The sequence below is a fragment of the Poecilia reticulata genome, chromosome 3, assembly GCF_904066995.2.
Source record: "Poecilia reticulata chromosome 3, P_reticulata-male-v2, whole genome shotgun sequence".
Taxonomy (NCBI): Eukaryota; Metazoa; Chordata; class Actinopteri; order Cyprinodontiformes; family Poeciliidae; genus Poecilia; species Poecilia reticulata.
Window position 1 is genome coordinate 8,357,643 of NC_088832.1, and position 17,999 is coordinate 8,375,641.

The 17,999-nt window shown below is 39.8% G+C and overlaps 1 long non-coding RNA gene across 1 annotated transcript; it reads right to left on the reverse strand.

The window, feature by feature from the left end:
* Nucleotides 1-1,617: 1,617 nt before the first annotated feature.
* LOC103462164 (uncharacterized) lies at nucleotides 1,618-17,976 on the reverse strand. The gene is made up of 4 exons (XR_014086854.1): nucleotides 16,726-17,976; nucleotides 11,758-12,009; nucleotides 7,542-7,651; nucleotides 1,618-4,058 (listed from the first exon to the last, which is right to left on the reverse strand). It is a non-coding gene; the product is annotated as an uncharacterized LOC103462164 (long non-coding RNA).
* Between the last annotated feature and the right edge of the window lie 23 nt (nucleotides 17,977-17,999).

Below are 17,999 nucleotides of genomic sequence, written 5' to 3' on the forward strand. Positions count from 1 at the left end.
ACTAAAGCTGCATGTAGGGGCCGGTGATATGGACTTGGAATTTTATTGTGATATTTTGAGGTAGTATCGTGATCACGATCAAAATATCGGTAGAAAAACTATTTATTACTTCTTCTTTTAGGAAACTGTACCACACAAATAAATATTTTTCTTGGAAGAACATTCCCTTTGGAAAAAGCTTTTTTATGACGTCACTTATTTAAAGAAGCGTAGTTTATGTCACACAGGAACTGCATTTAGTCTTACTTTTGAATTTACCGATATTTATCAATGCTCCTGTGGAACAATCTGTGAAAAAAAATAGGAAAAAAACAGTTCCGATAGTATTGTAAGTTTTAAAAAATTTTTTTATTGTTCATTGATATTTATTGAGGCAGCGATACATCAAAATTCTTATAAGGAATTTTTCATGATAAATGATAAACGATACAATAAACACCCACTCCTACCTGCATATTGACTATTACAGCAGTGTTTGCATAAGGATTCTCCCATTATGAGTGTGTGTGGTTAATTTTAATATCATGGATATAAAAATTAATACAACACACACACACACACACACACATAGAAATAAGAAGCATGTGGACAGGTCCAGTGAAAAACATACTGTTGATACACACATATGCACGCACGCACGCACGCACACACACACAGAGCAATTAATGATAGCTTGAATCAGTGGAGCAGTAAAGAAAAACTCACACACACCCTCACCCACACACTCTGCTACCATCCCTGCAACAGTGAATACTGATTTGGCACAGTCTCCCATGATATCTATTGTTCATTAGTCATTGTTATCCTGCTTTGATGTGGCTGTAATGGGCTTTAGATGTGTGGATCGGCTCCATAAAGACCCCTGTTTAGTAACAGCCACGGTTTAAATGCTCTTAATGTGCTGCCGCAGCACAGGGAGGGGCCCGGAGCACTAAATCACCGAGAAAACAGGGGCGGAGGTGTGGAAAAGAGCGATGGCGCACGAGACGGAAGCACTGGAGAAAGGAGAGGAGGCTCAGGGGCGAGGGAATGGCGACCGTGTGAGTGTGTGCGAGTGTGTGTTTGTGCATTCTGATAAGGCAGGAGAGCCTCCCGCCGAAACTGCAGACATGTTTACACAGCGCAGGTTCACACACAGTGACACACACATGAACACGCACACACACACACGCACACACACAGGAGTTGAGGTCTCCATCTAGTTAAGGTGCATGTGTCATGAGCTCGGTGATGGTGATTAAACTATTTGTGTGTGTGTGTGTGTGTGATCTGTCGAGTTCCCGGTAGAGGCAGAGCAAACAGAACAAGGCAGCCATCAGCCTCTCCATTGTATTCATCTGCTCACTAATCTTCAATGGTTAAATCATTATCCATCCACCACCTCAGCCAATGGCCGGGTAAACACTACTGCGCTGTCACCAGGCGGCACCGGGACTTAATGCGGTGCTGACACACACACACACATGCAGTGTTTAGTAAAGTCATCCATTGCAAAGACACAACAACAAAAAGAAAAATGGCTAATATGTTAACATGTTTGTTTTTTTAGCAATTGCAGAAGAAAGTATTCCAATTTAAAATAAAAATGTTTAATAAAATCAAACAATTACCTTGCAGAATTGTTTACATGAACAATTTCTGGAAATTTGTTTTGTAAATCAAGTTGTAACAGTTTTTATCCTTCAGGTAGAATATGGGAATTTAACTGAACATATTGATATCCACCTCCTGTTGGCACTTGTGTCCCAGCTGCACGCAGTGTTTCTGCTGTATACTGATGACACACTGATGTTCAGTCAACATGAATACTTGACTTTAGCCTGTCTAAAACCGCTGTCAGGATGAAAGCCATTTTGAAGAAAAGATAAACTCTAAATTAGCCTAAACAAGCCACAGCAGCATTGCTCTGTGGTGGTGGTATCATCATGGTAAGGCTACAGCAGGGACAGGGTATGTGGTCAGAGAAATGAAAAACTGAATGGAGCTGAATAAACCTGTTGGACACTCGAAAAAACGGGAAGCTGCGACCAGCGCTGCTTTCCCAGCAACCATAAACACACAAGCAGAGCTACAATGGAACGGTAGCTTGGAGCATATTCTTACGTCATCATGGCCCAGTCAAAGTTCAGAATTAAAGCCAACTATTAATTTAAAAAATTTTGAGCTGATTTTGAAGAATATCGCCAGTTTGAACCACTTTTGTCACACTTTATTTTTTTGGTGAGAAACGTTAAAAATCACGCAGTTCATTCCACTCTGCAATTATGTACAATTTTGTGTTGGTCCAGCCCATAAAAAAAACAAAAAAACAAGTGAAAAACGTTCAAGTAGAAAAGAAAAAAAAAACATTCTGTGTTGTAAACATTACTGCTTAGGTCATTAGGATTTTTTATTTTAAGAATAAAACACCCAGAACACATAGACCTATTGCACTTAAATCCTGTATAAATCCACTATTATAAATTTGTGTTGGTCCATCCCACAAAATCCTCCAAAACAGTGAGAAAAGTTCAAGAAGGAGAAGCGTACGAATAAACATCCTGTTATAAACACAACCGCTCGCATAGGTAATTACTTTCTCTCTTCTTTTTTACAGAAACAAGAGCAAAAAAAACAAACAAATGTAATCCCATATTTACTGGATTTCACTCAAATCCCGTAAAAACATGCGTACTTCACACTAGGGCGTATGCGCTCGTGAACAACGTATGAAGGAACAGGAGCTGTTGCCATCTCCAGGTCGGAGGGGCCTCCATCACTCCCAGCAGGATACTCAGGCAAATCTAATTGCAGGTAAATGTACAGTGCTGCTCTCTGTGGCTCCTGCGTGGAAAAGATGGGAGGAGAGGCCCAGCGACATGGTTAGTATTGGTCGGGATGACTGATTGGCCCTGCCCTAACTGCATTAGACGGTGGAGAAGTGGCTGCCTCCCCCACTCCCTCCCGGCCCCTCAGCTCTGCCACAGATTGTGAGGGTGTAGTCGACGAGGCTCGGTGAGATCGCCACACAGGGCCGCTGGGTGTGACCCGTTCCTACCGTGGGTCCCCCTGTGTCAACCTCAAATGGAGAGGCCCGCCGTTGCTTGGAGCCCGTTGAGGCGAAGGTAGTTCAGGGGGCCTCCACCGTAGAAGATCGGATCAGAGGTGGTTAGCAGCAAAGAGCCGCGGTGGATGAGAGGAGGAGACGCATCATTTATAGGGTCAGAGCAGGCCTGGCAGTCCACACACACACACACACACGCACACACACACACACACACAAAACAAAAACCACACATGAAGCTACACACAGTGGACAGTAAAGGGCAGCTCATTACTCAGTGAGAGCTCAGGTTTCCAGCGTAGACCTCTCCATTAGACCTCCTGTTAGGGAGAAATGAATGGCTGCAGCTCCTCCGCACCCATAAACCACCCGACCATCCGCAGCAGGAGAAAATGAGATACAACTTAAAGGAGGGAGGGGATCTTAGACGAGTGTGTGTGTGTGTGCGAGAAGGGGGGTCCTTGGGGTCTTTGAGATGGAAATGTCCAGCTGGCTGGCCGTCTGCTGCCTGACCCCGGAGAGAGAGGTCAAAAGCCGGGGTCCCAACCAACGGGCCACTGACCAAAGCAGCACACATACAGTGTATCCCCGTTACACTTACACTTGTTTGTGTGTGTGTTAGGTGTGTTTTCAGAGGAAGGGGGGTGAGAGGGAGCGTGCACTCTGCCGTGTGTGCGTAATTGATCATTTAATCTAGCTGACATCATAATCCCCGACGCGTGTTTAACTAACTGCCCGGTGGAGGAGCAGAAGGGCTGAGCAATTATCTCATCTGGATACATTAATAACGAAGCATCACTCACCGTTACCGTGGCTCCGTCGCTCCTGGATCAATTTACATCTTGCAACGAGAGTGTTTGCCCGTCTGAGTCTTGTGTCTGTTTCTTTCTTTTGCGTTGGCGATCATCCGCACCGACGCGTTGCACCTCGAGGAAGAGCGTCGGCCATCATGTGGCCCAAACCTGATGGAGGAGCAAGCTAAAATGGAGACCGGTGTGCGCTGACTTCGGTTCATCTGCACAACAGATTTATCGCAAAGACAAAAACACCGAAAAAGAGAAAGAATGAACCGCAAATCAACATTACTGGACATATAACGATCAATAAATCCAATCGGGGGTTGGGCGGGAGGGGGCATGGCGTCAAAAAAAACGAGTGTTTGGTTTCAAACTGAAGTGCAGGTTCGGAGTCAGTCATATAAACGACAGCCGCCACACAAATGCCAATCAAATTAAACGCTAGATGAAACGAAAAGAAGTCAACCTAGTTGTGTGTGTGTGTGGGTGCGCGCTCGTGTGTCAGGGTCTTAGGAAAATTATTTCTATTGATTTAAGGCGGAGAAACGTGGAAATGTTACCAGATGGGACATTTAGCCGTAAGTGGCTTCAGATGAGACGAGTCATCTTCAAAAGGCCAGGGTGGAGAGATGCAGCAAATGCTCATAAAATATAAAACAAAAACAAATGCGGAGACAAATCCACAGCTCATCATGCATTTCTAGAATTGCCAAAAAACATATGGACATTAATGAACTTGTATTCATCTTGGCATGCCTTTAAATCAATTGTTAAACATAAATGTCACATATTGGAAGCAGTTTTATGTACTAACATTAATATCAGTACTGCATTTTAGGTTGTATTCACAACGGACACACTTGGTCTGCTTTTAAAGAGACTGGAGTTTGTTTACCCCGTCGATCTGGGCCTTTTGTGTTTGTGAAAGCATTCAAGAGAACCAGGGTGGTGGAACCAAACAATCGGACCAAGGTCCAGTTTTTGAGGTCACCAAACAAACGCTGCTGGTTCTAGTGTGAATACAGACCGGCCTCGGTACGAACCAGCTATGGGAAATACACGTCTTGTTGGACTTCATGAGCCACAGATGCTGTTCATTATGCTGAATGTAAGGTCTTTAGTGTTGACAACATTACTGTTGCGTGTAGTGACTGTTCTGAAATCCTACTTGAGATGCCGTTTTTCTGCCTAGCAATGCTAATGGTAGCTTGTCATGGGTCAGGGACACGCAGAGGGTTTGGTCTCATTCTGCTTGCAGCGTGCATTTGCAAAAGTCTTGCCAAGATCAGAAATAACCTGTTTTCAGAGAGCTGTTTTTGACATTCAAAACGGTACTGGAGTCATCATAAAATCACAAATGTGCACAACAGAAATGCCAAACGCAGGATTTACAAAGTTTGCTTTTTCCGGGTCTGTGCCCATCATTTCTGTCGAATGGGAGCAAGAATCGTTGGCTTTGTTATAGGCCACCTGCAAAAAAGTACAATGTGAAAGCAAACTGCACCAAATGAAAAAAGTAAAGTCACATTTTGGTTCGGAACAAACAAGAAGACCAGAGGTCTTTCCTGGTGTGAATACAGCCATGAATGCTGGGCAACACCTGAATATAATTGGCTCTAAGCATTTCCACTGACCATTAATGGTTGTTGTCCTTCCTGAAGACGACCAGACAACCCTGTTCTTGTTTACATACTAACTGGTGAGGATAAGGCAGTGGGAAGGAAAGACAGCATGTTGATCCTAAATTCAACTTATCCCCTATAAAAATGGGTGAGTGTCCTTCATATTAAACCGTACTGTGGACCCCCAGGATTGATGGGGCAACAACTGCCCACAAATAGCTAAAACTTGCCTCTATGACTGCCTATTTTAATGGTTCAAACACAAAAATATACCTTAATAATTATTAATATGCACATTGGAAATATCTCTTGGAGGCACAACCAATATGTACCAAGGAAAATGAATGATGCTCTTGCATTGGATGGTTTACAAACGTCAACCAATTTGCGCCAAGTAGTGTTGCACTGGGCATTTCAGCTTCACAAGCTGCATTTTGTTTTGCGTATTTTAGATATTTATGAAAAAAATCTGCAAATAATTTGGAGTTCTGCAGAACAATCAGCGAATAGGTGAATTGGTGAAAACTGAACTTCTAAAAGTCAATAGGTCTCCACTGCTTTGCAGAAACATTCCCTTTACAAAATGTAAAAATTGAGGTCATATTTGTCCCTAAGCATCTTTGTTCACAATCCATCCAATACTTTCTAACAAGACACTGTGGTAAAAGTTTGCTAAGCCTATATATGCCATCCATTGATTTGCCCAAGAGTGAACCTGACGGTGGAGACACCGTCTCCCACTCCTGTCCATGTAACCGCTGATGAGTGAGTTATGTTTTTAGGGCTGGTTGTCCCTTTATCTGTGTGTTCGCAGCATCCACCGATCTCTATCCGTCCGTTCTGGTTCAGGTTAGGAGACTCACTGCAGGGCTGTTTAGATTACAGCTACAGCTCAATAAAGACAAAGTCAGCTTGCCAAGCACACACACGCACAAACACACACACACACACACAGCACTGTGTTACCCTGACCTTAACCGTGGCCTGCTCCATTCCTACTTCTTCAATCTTAACCTAAAGCTAACCTCAGTCTTCACAATAAAATTGATTGATTTAGATTAGGCACGCACACGCACACACACATGCACACACACACACACACACACACACACACACACACACACACACACACACACACACACACACACACACACACACACACACACACATGCACACACACACAAAGACACGCAGATACACAGCACCATCAGTGTTATATGAAGATGTACATGTCTGCACAATGGCATTAATTCCATTTGGGCGAATGTAAACACATCTGGATATATGTGCACACAGACAGACACTCTGAGACGGCCGCGGAGTCTGGTCTTCTTCAAGTTAATTTGTCACAGAATCGATCTGATCGCTCGTCATCTCAATAATGATAGAAAAGATATGAAATGCAATTGAAACTCTGAAATCTAATATTTTGGGGTCAAATCGTTTAATGAAGAGCAATTTGACTCCGGACTTTCATCGTTCCCATTGCGTGCTATCTGTATCAATGTTGTTTTTCCATTTGCCTTGGGATGACTTCAGATGCCGTAATGGCAACGGGAGAATCAAAGCCGCTGATTCTTCGCTGCACAAACCCGGGTGAACCACTCCAAAACAATTCAGGATTGAAGCTCTTTTACATTCGTAATTGGAAAAATAAAATAATAAGGACACCACTTCGAGAGCACAGCTGACGCTTAAAACAAGTAAAATGTATGCTCAAAATAGGTAACTGGAATATGGTAATTTTCTCAGATTTTTGTGTTGTGATAAAACAAAGTTGTGGGAAAACATTTCACTTTCCAAAAATTACAAGAAAGACAACAAAAAAAGAAGAAAACCTGTGAAAATGATTGTGTTTAATTTGCGGCACGCAGCAGATGAGAAGCAGCCCTTCAGCTGACATTTATTCCTGTGGAGGCTGATAATAACTGTGATTGTGTGTCTGAGCTGCAGCTTAGTGAAAAAGGTACCTTTGGGTTGTTTATTTTCACAATCATGTGCGACAATCATACCTTAACCTTATTTGTGAGTGGTACCTTACACTGGTATGTGTTGGTGTGTGTGTGTGTGCGTGATTACCCATGCTGTTATCAGCAGCAAGCCACCATTCAGTGCTACTGAAATGAAAGGTTTTCCTCTGTCACAAAGCAGTTTCTTTGTTTCCATGGTGCTATGATTCTGTCAAAATCCTGGAGAAAACGGAGGGGGGAGAGGGAAAAAAAAAATCAATGACTTACCTTCACCCTCTCCACCCCCACACCACCCCAACCCCCAGCAGCAGTCTTAACCTATGAGGCCACAGCCATGTAAGTACACATACCAACACATGCATTTATGATCAGTTGGGGACAAAAAACCCCCATAAAAATAAATTGCACTAATGTTTACCTTCCCTCTGTGCTTATCTGATTTATTTATTTTTTGTTACTTGTGGAGAAAAGACCCCACATATTTTGATGTTTGATTTAGAATCAGCTGAACGCCCGAATGGGTGATGATACTTGAAGATTTGTGTCTTTCTGCGATACCAAGTTTGTTTATAGTCACAATGTTTACAGCGTATTCACATTAGGAGAGAGGATTAAGAGGGGGATCTGATGTTCCATATTTTCAATTTGCAACTTGAATTTCAAGACCTTCTTAAGCCACTTATTGCCACAAAATGTTGCCCATTTTCATGACTTGGATGAACTTTACATCACATCACATTTTCGACAATGGTCATCCTGTTCACCCAACTTTAAAGCGATAATGTGTTGCAAAATCAGATGACAAAAATAAAAAACAAGGACTTTGTAGGACCTGGTATGAAGAAAATCGGAGGTTTTATTTTTAAGCCATATCGCCCAGCCTTACTTCTTTAAGCATCCCAGTGTTAATCCCCCTAATGCAGGAGGAAGACAGGCTTGATGCACATTAACTTGTCCTGTGAAGACATCACCTTGTTTTTACAGCCTGAACTAAGTAGCTTCTTGCCAGTTAAACAAATCGCCCCACCCCCTTTTTAAAGTGCTTCTGTTCTTACAGTAGCTGTGTGAATGAACACATGGAATGCTGCAGCGTCAGCGTTTCCCCAACACACTTCTATATCGCTTACAATAACAATGTGTGCGTGATGCACGTAAGTGGCATGCAACATTAACAGATGTACGTTTCTGCACATGAAATGCAGATAGTTGCTGAGTTGGTGTTTTTACCCGTCTGATTTAGGACCTTTCAGCAGCACATCACCAACCCGCACGCTGTCAAGTTCTTCTTCTTGCCTGTAGATATGAGTTTATGTCATATCTACACATGTGCAAGGTGTACCTCTGGTCATTTACACATGTAAACAGGGCCTCTTGAATGAGAAAGCTCATATTTCCTTATGGGGACTCATTTCTATTTAGTTTGAAATGTGCTTGCATCCATGCGTGTCCTGTTTCAGCTGGGTTTTATTTGGCACAGACGTTTACGTTTTGTGGATTTAAGCCGCAATAATTTCAGGAAGGGTAAGATAAGGTAGCAAACTCCTAATTTTGCTTCATCTTGCTCCCACTGCTGACCGCTACCACCCAATCCTCTCACAAAGTATTTTAATCTTGGTCGCGGCTGAAAGTGTTAAGAGTCACACACACAATAGTAGCATTGATTCAGAGTGTTTTCCCCATTTGCCTTTGAACATGGTAATCGTGGTTTCAACAAAGACATTTGTTCATCCGTGTCGCATCGTTATAGTTTTGCTTTTGTATCGTAATTGGCTGCTTGAATGTTTTGCTCCACTTCATTTCTTTACTCCCTCACTGTGGTTATAAGGTACAAGACGTAAGACCTGAGTGAAAATCGCCAAATATGCAACTCTCCTATTGTGTTATTCTAATGTTTTTAAAATTTTTTTTTAATTTATTTATTTATTTAGATTTTTTCATTATACTTTTGTTTTATTTCATTGTGACTTTTTGTTTGTCTAACTGAATTTTAATTAGTTTTTAAGAGTGTGTTTGCTCTGTTTTATTAGTTATTGTCAGGTAAAAATGGTTTAGTTTTAGTTTAGTTTCATTTAATTATTTTTGAACAGCCAACTGAGTCCAACTTTCTGACAGGTGATTTACTTTAAAAGAAATCTTCTTGAAGGCAAGCCTTTTACCTGTATTAATTACCTCCAGCTAATAAATTTCACGTTGCTCCTGATTCATGGCGGCGCTATTGATTCACTTAGCATGAGAGCAGATTTGTTCCAGAATACAGAGGCAGTGCGGTCCAGTTCTTAGGTCAGACGTCTGACTGAATGCAGCTGCTGGCCGTGGATGGAGTTACATGAGCATTTTTAAAACTTACGGCTACGGTGGATATTCTGTATTTAGTCTTTATTACATTATAAACCGTGCTCTGAACTCGCGCAGAACGGTGTTTTATGACAAATAGCTTCTATTTCCCACAGGCTTTTAGGAACGCAGTCACTTCATTACAGCTTTCAGTCCAAACCACTGACACGGCAGCTGCACATTAGCTTTAAAACAGATAATAGTGGACGTATGGAGAGAGCCTGTGGGAGTGAGGCGGCGTCGCTCTGTGTCTGGGTTAATCCGGGTACAACTTCACAGCAGAGAAACGCCCGGTTTACACCGCCTGCTGCTTCGTCCGTCTGGTTTTCGCTTAGACAGGAATCAGATTAAAAAGGCCCATGAATAAGTGCTGTTTTCAACATAAGTCAACGTACCAAGCTAATTTAGGAACATTTATGTTCAAGCATTGGCACAAGTCTAACGTTTGATTTGGGCGGTGATCAAAAACTCAGCCCGTCTCCAGGTTTTTCTCTTTCCAACCAACTGGTCTCCCCACAGATATTATGGCTCAGAAAACGCTAACCTTGCTGTTATGAACACTCAGTTTTGCTGCATGTTGGTTAATTTAAGAAAATCTTCTCAAAATGATTGGTACAACAGGCATCCTTTGTAGATAACATTCTAGCTAAAAACGTCCAACATTGTAAAATTGGCAAACGTCTTGTCCGCTTGCAAAGGTAAGAACTTGTCAAATGTGATAAACAAAAACTCCCGTTTCCTCATTTTAAATCCAAATTCTCTCGTTGGTCTTTACAAAATTTTCTCACTTAGAGTCCCTGTTTTTTCTTAACGCTCCTATACAACTTTATTTCAGATTCTGATTATTATTGCAGATGCACTGACTGTTCAAAAGTACTTTACAAAACCTCATCTCTAGAATAGCTATTTAAAAAATCTCTTCTGAAGCACTTTTCTTATTCTATGACCAATTACCTCCATTACTTTTTGTCTCAAAATGTAACTGTCAGGAAACATTTGTAACGTGTCCTAAAACAACAAAACAAAAGGTACTGTAGCTTTTTTGCATGGCTTTTTTAACAAGTTAGAAAAAAAAAACATGTTGGGACATCAGAACTTAAAAAGTAAACCAGTCGAGGAAATTTACATGAGGCGTACTCATCACAATCAGAAAAATATAAATGCCTGTTTTAATTAATAACTTATTAAGTTTTAGGTAGTATACAAAAAAAGATGGGTAAGTATTTCAGCCCCTAAATGTATAAAACTGGTAGACACCAAGCAAAAGAGTTACACGGGGTTTTACAAAGTATTTATTCAAGCTAACCTAAATTCAAATCTTTTTCAGTTTTTTTTTTTGTATCAACATTTGAAAAGAGTTTATCCCTTTCCATCCTCTTAGTCGTTACGTACTAAACTACAACAACAAAAAAAAAATTCCAACAACATACGCCAAAAGTTTTGGTAGAAAAGGAATACAAAAAACAACATGTATTGAGTATGAGTGCTGTATATGATGTTATGCTAGTGCAAAATGGGGTTGTAACAAAATAGCCGGCTTGCATCTGGTGTTTGAGTGAAGGAAAAGTAAAGCACACAATAAAACTTTCTAATTTTTGCAAAAGAAAACAAAAAATGTCAAGCATACCAACAAAGGATAGTAAAGATCCTTGATTTTTTTATTTTATTTTGAGGACAAAAAAACTTTATATCTGTTCATCGGTATTTAAAGAAGTCTTGAGAAGTTATTGTGTTCCTGAGCCATTTTAGGAATTTTAATTGAACTATTACAAGAATCTTCTTAGACAAAAGAAACCATTCCTTTTTACATCTGTGCTGTCCACTTTATTATTATTATTATTATTATTTTTTTAAATTTGATCTGATCTCACAAATCCAGCGCCCAAAACATTCAATCAACGCCGCCACACACACACATGTACACACAAAAATACACAAACAGCAGCGGGTTTGTTGTGCCAGGGACAGCATATTGAGATTTTTGACCTTACCTCCAAACAAAAGTAAAGAAAGATGATTTTGTTTGGCAGCCTTCAGGGACCCCCCAAAAACTGTCCTGTCCTCTTAAAAGACTAGACAGACGAAAGGACCCTGTGAAGTGTGTCTGCGCCTCCCCTGCTGCTGACGGATAATGCAAGGCCATTAGTGTGTGTGTTTGCTTGTGCGTCCCTCTTAGAACCTCTTGATGCTTTTAAGACACTCCTCAAGATCCTTCAAGGCTGCAGAAACACACAATGGATGGTCTGGAAAAAAAAAAAGAAGAGGGACGTCTATATGTGTATGTGGAGGTTTACGGTGTTTATGAAAGGCTGCTTGTTGGTCTTCAAGGAAGCTCTCCGAAGTTGGAGACAGGCAGCGAGAACATCAAACCGAGTCATTAAAGAGGCTTTCACAAGAAAACAAACAAACAAAAAAAAAAAAAAAACACGAGAGATGGGAGGTGATGAAGATGATGATGAGGAGGAGTAATTAGGAGGAGATAAGAGGGCGCAGGTTTGCTGCTTTTATCTCTTTAGCTCTGAAAGGCTAAAGTAAAGTCAGAAGAGTTTTGGAGAATACAAGGGTGTAAGAAAATGGATGGATGGAAAATAAGTGAAAGAGGGAGAAACAGGAAGAAATGCTCAGAAAGCTATAAGAAGCAGACTGCAACAGTTCTTCAAACGTACGTCTGTTTGATCATCAAACAAATCTTGATATCAGGCAAAAATGTAGTAACTATAAAAAGCAGTTTTCTCCGTTGTTTTTCCAATGACATGTCTTCATTTGATAGGGGAAAAAAAGTTATCCAAACCAACAGGGCCGTGCAGAGGCTACTAAAGGGGCAGGTGCTCAACAACAAAAAAGGGCACATCTAACCGCATTGTAGGACAGAATATTAACAAAACCACTCAGCTTTCAGAGTTTAATAAACAACGATAAATTACAAAATTGTGAGATATACAATCAAAGCTAACGAACATCTCTAAATAGAGCATAACACTATGCAAGATATTTTATTAGTAATTTCTTTCTGCAGGTCTATTTTGTTATAGGAAAGTATTGCAATATTCAAACCCGCAATTTAGCAAGATATGTAAATCAGAGCTAGACCATATTTTGTCTTTACATAATTACACTATTAAAAATATAAACAAAGGCACAATGCAACCTTTTAGTGGACTGTAATCGATAAAAAAGATCTGCCTGTTTGCTGCACTTGCAGTGTAGATGAAGATGGTCCATTCAGGAAAGCAGAGCTGCATGTGGAACTGCAGAAAAACGAAAAAACAAAGGCAAAAATTTTTAACTCATGAAGTTAACTTTCTTTTTTGCAAAACAAACTTATTTGCGCTTGTCAGAAATCTTTTCTTGCTATTCTAAGTTTTTGTTTGTGACTCAAAGTTTTGCTTGTGATTCTCACATGACGTCTTGAGCAGGGCCTAAAATCACAACAAAAGATTTCTGATGTGTGCAAATAAATGTTTATGTTTGGTAAAAATGAGTTATTTAATTAAAAAAAAAGTCTTTTAAACAAAACTTTTTTTTTAAAGGAATCATTACAATTCCAAACGTTTTGATTACAATTTGATTTTACTTAACTGAGGTAAGTTTTTTTTTCCATTGAATATTTGGGAAACAAATTTAACTTCATACTCTGTGAACCAGACCCTAAACTTAAAGTCTGGGTTGAGTCTTTTCCTACATTAATGACACTTTTATTACATTCATTATATCTATCATGGTAATTCAGGGCGAGTTATTTTTAATTCTAAATGAATGTTGTTGGACAATTATTTAAGTGTTATTATCCTTCAAGATACATTTACCTAACGCTAGAATAAATGAAATGTATATTATGCAGCAAAGGAAATTAGAAGATCGGACATATATCCATTATGGAGATGATCGGTTTTGGACGGGCGATGTGTCCTTATTGTATAAGCAACACTGAAGAATGACTGATATCATTAGATACAGGGTAGAAGCTTTTAGTTATCTAGCTTTGTTAGCAAAGTCGTTAGCCATCAGCTAGCTAATAGCACAACAACAACAGCCTAATGTCTGTATGATAGAAATACTGAATCGATAGATAAGAAGTTTCTCCTCACCTGGCTGTCTCCTCCTGCTCAGTAGTTCTTCAGAGAAAGGCAGACGCAGAGGCCTGTCAGTGTCTGTTGTATTTCATTACCTCTCTGCTTAAACCGCGACTCCGAGCTGAAGCAGAAAAGATACTTCAACGTTTTCCGTCATCTGACAAGTAGCAAGTCTACTCCACTTTATTCACCAAAAACGTTTTTTTTATAATTCACCAAAAACTGTTCTGTAATCTGGAACAGTCGCTACGTTGAGCTCCAGTTAGCCGCCTTATTTCAGTGCGCGAGAGGCAATTGCGTCATGCGTCACGGGCAAAAGGTCAAAGGTAACAAGGTTATTAGGCTAATTATGTTATACAAAAAAGAAACAAAAAAACAAAGAATTTTAGCACATGTTTTTATGTCTGAAGAGAGCTTAGGAAATAATAATACCAAAAAAAAATAATAAAAAAATTGACCAAAAGGGCACTTGGGGGCAAGGAGCAAAAAGGGCAGGTGCTCAAGCACCCCTAGCCCCCCCCTCTGCACGTCCCTGCAAACCAACCAGAGCCATTGGGAAAAACCTCCTTTTCTTATAGTAAGACTAATCCCTTTTTTGGTCAAGTGTTTATTTGTTTGATTCAATTACGGTTTAAAATGAGCATGTCACACGTTGGCCAAAGTTTTAAACAAAGAGTAATTTGAAGAAAACAATCTTATAAAGTCTGCTCCTTCTATTAAAAGTTCATTTGCTGTAACATAAGCAACTAAACATCAATTATCCAAAAATATACATCTTTAAACACAAAATTTAGTTAGTTTCACCCTGTCCTGATTGTTTGCTGACCTAAATGAAGCAATCTCCCAAATACAATACTCACCAAGAACAGGTGAAGTTATTGATATTGGTCTGAAAACGGATCTGAAGCCATTTCTGAGCCACAAATGGAGAAAACGTGGAACGACGTTACTCAAAGCGCATCGTCAACAAATCCATGAGGTCACAGAGAACCTCGTGGATTCTCTGAGTCAAACGGGTCTAACATTTGGGCCCATTTGACTCAGGTAAGGTCTGCGTTCATGATTCAGCAATAAGAGAGACTAAAAGCAGAGTAGTTGGTCACACTTCTGCGCTGCACCAAGAGTCTTTCTGCATGTCGTTCTTATGTTCTCTCTGTGCATACATTGGTTCTTCTCTGGGTACTCTGGCTTTCTCCCACAGTCCAAAAACATGACGAACCTTAACTGCTTCCTAAAATTGATCATAGGTGTGGGAGTCTGCTCTGCCTGTCGCCTAATGACCACTAGAGATATACACCAGACCAACCACCAGCCCTTCAACGATAAGTGGGTTTAGACAGTGGATGGCAGGCAAAAATGACACCCAATGGAGACTTCCAAGGTGAAAATCACAAGTGGCATTAATGAACACAAAAGCCTGCCTCGCATTTTCCATAAAAGCATGTTGATGATCCCCAAGACTTTTATGAAAGTATTTTGCAGGCTGACAAGACAAAAGTGAAACTTTGAGAACTTCTTTTTTCTTTTGTGTTTTATTACTGTACTTTGAATGTAAAGCCAACACAGCATTTATATAAAAAAGAACAGATTAAAACCAGTCAAAGATGGGGTTATAGTAGGGTTATATGAGGGTTGTTTTGGTTCTTTATAACTTTCACTCCAAATCCTGAAGCTGAAAGTATGACCAGGATTCAGACATTATGCAGGAGGACAATGATCCAAGGAACACCAATAAGTTCCACTCTAAAAAGTTGAACGAAACAAACAAACAAATAAAATTAAAGTCTTGGAATGGCCTAGTCAAAGTTTTAACTAAAATCTGACTGAGATTCTTTAAGATTATCTTAAATAGGTAGGTACTTGGTGCTGGACTGCCCTCCAGTTCAGCCACAATAAAACAATTCTGTGAAGTTGATTGGGCTAAAATTTCTAATTGCAATTATTTATTTCAAATTAAGTCAGGTATTTTAGAGAGATAAAAAAAAAATCAATCCTGATTTGAAAACTGCTTTTTGTTTTTACCCAGGTCATACTTTGATAGTGCACTTAAAGAAACCGACAGCTGTAACATAATGATCCGGTGAAATTACATGTAAAAACACCCATCTCAGACAGTGAGACGTTTTTTTTTTTTTTTTGTTCTTTGTATATTACATCACAGCTATAAATCTTGATTTCTCTCATTGATCACAAACAGCTCCTGCAAATACGATTTCAAATCTGAAAGCTAATGCACAAAAAGCTTAAAAAAATCAATGTTTATTCCACTAAAGCAGGCCCATATTGCGAGAAAGTAGGCAAAAATCAAAGCTGATATATACATTTTCCCGTGAAATCATCCCATTCTGGCACAGCGTAACGAAGTTCGAGAGAACATAAAGAGTAGTTTCTCGTGATTTTTTTTTCCCAAAGAGGGAGGGGAAACAGTGATGAGACGTAGCAGAAGTTTTAGACCATTACATTTATTACCCAAGGGTCACGAGGAAAAAACAAAAAAGCATGATGGGAAAGCAACGCATCCGATCTAAAAGAGATTAGAGACGAGAGAGGGCTCCTCGGTGGGTGAGGTCATTCCCCAAAAAAGAAAGAAAAAACAAAAGAGCTGCACATAAGGACCCCCAGCTTCTCTTCTCACACACACACACACACACACACACACACACACACACACACACACACACACACACACACACACACACACACACACACACACACACACACACACACGACCAGGGTGCTGAAAGAGTGAACTTTCTGCTTTTCCTAAAGCATCCTGTAAAAGTGAAAAGACGCTTCCAAACATACTGACATGTTGAATTACTTGTAACAATACAGACAGTAGTGTATAAAGCTGCTTTGCAACGTTAAACAATAAAGGCACCTTACCTTTTAATCTCAATCTTGTAGTGTGTCAATCAAAAGGTTTCCGGGCTTCCCAGTCATCACGTCGAAGTATCAAAAGCTGCGTTTCTCTGACACGTTCCACAAATGTGCGCAAAACCTTGTCGTATTTCGCTAATGTAGAAAAAAACCACAATTGTTTCCGCTAAATAAGAAATTAAAATCACACGTGAATACGTCTCTTTAGGCAAAAAACTAAACTAAACAAAAAAAAAAAGCCATGTTGCGTCATTGTCCTCCTTCGTCTTTCCCGCCAGTAGTAACGTCCGTTTGTTGGTCACGTGACTCCTCTGATGAAAAAAGTGAGAGTTTCCGGTGCCGTTTTATACGAGTTTTTCCGACATTGCCTTGTTTCTGTTAAGTGAATTTATTTTTGTAAATCCAATTTGCGCGATTTTATAGTCAAGGGAAACGCAGCTACAGACGCAAAGAAGATTTTATGACTCAGTAATTCAGCCCGTTTAACCATTTCTTTTCTTTTCGTTTCTTTTTTTATTTTTTTTTTTTTTTTTACTGTTTTTCACTTCTGGGACTTGTTTGAAGCTTGTTTAAAGCTCCACAGATTCCCGAGGATTCTGAAGACCAGCTTGCGTCTATTGAGATCTTACATTGTGGATATTATGTCATCTCTACAGACACGCAGGAAGCTTTACCAACGAAGGTATGATACTAATTTTTTTTGTTGAAATTGTTTATATTTGTGGTGTTCCAGACACAGAAAAGAATGAACCTCTAGATTTAAGATTGTTACATACTTTTGGTATGATTATGCTCCTATGTGTTGGAGGCTGTTTGGTTGTAAATGTGAAGATAAAAGCAATATAACAAATCGCCATTGGTGGCGCTCTTGCTGTGCACAAGAGATGTGAGCTGGACCTGTAAAGAAGAAGACGAAGTTCCCTGTTCCTGAATAAATGTGCTATCTCCAGTTATTTGCTTGAATATTATTTTTATTTGACCTAGTGTATCATACACAACAATATTGTATTGCGCTAATTCCTTTCCTTGAACCCTGACATGTTCTGTTAGATTCATTCACATTACAAACGGAGAATATTTACCTCAGTACAGAGTTTTATTCCTTTACATGTTTTTCTGATATGTAGACAGAAACGTAATGGAGTTCCAGCACAAGACTGCTAAATGTTGAGATACACATGATTTACTTGAAATATGACAAAACTAACTTACAAGGTACTTTTCAGCTAAATACATAGCTGATTGTTTAAAGTAATTCCTTAATATTAATTTTAAAAGTA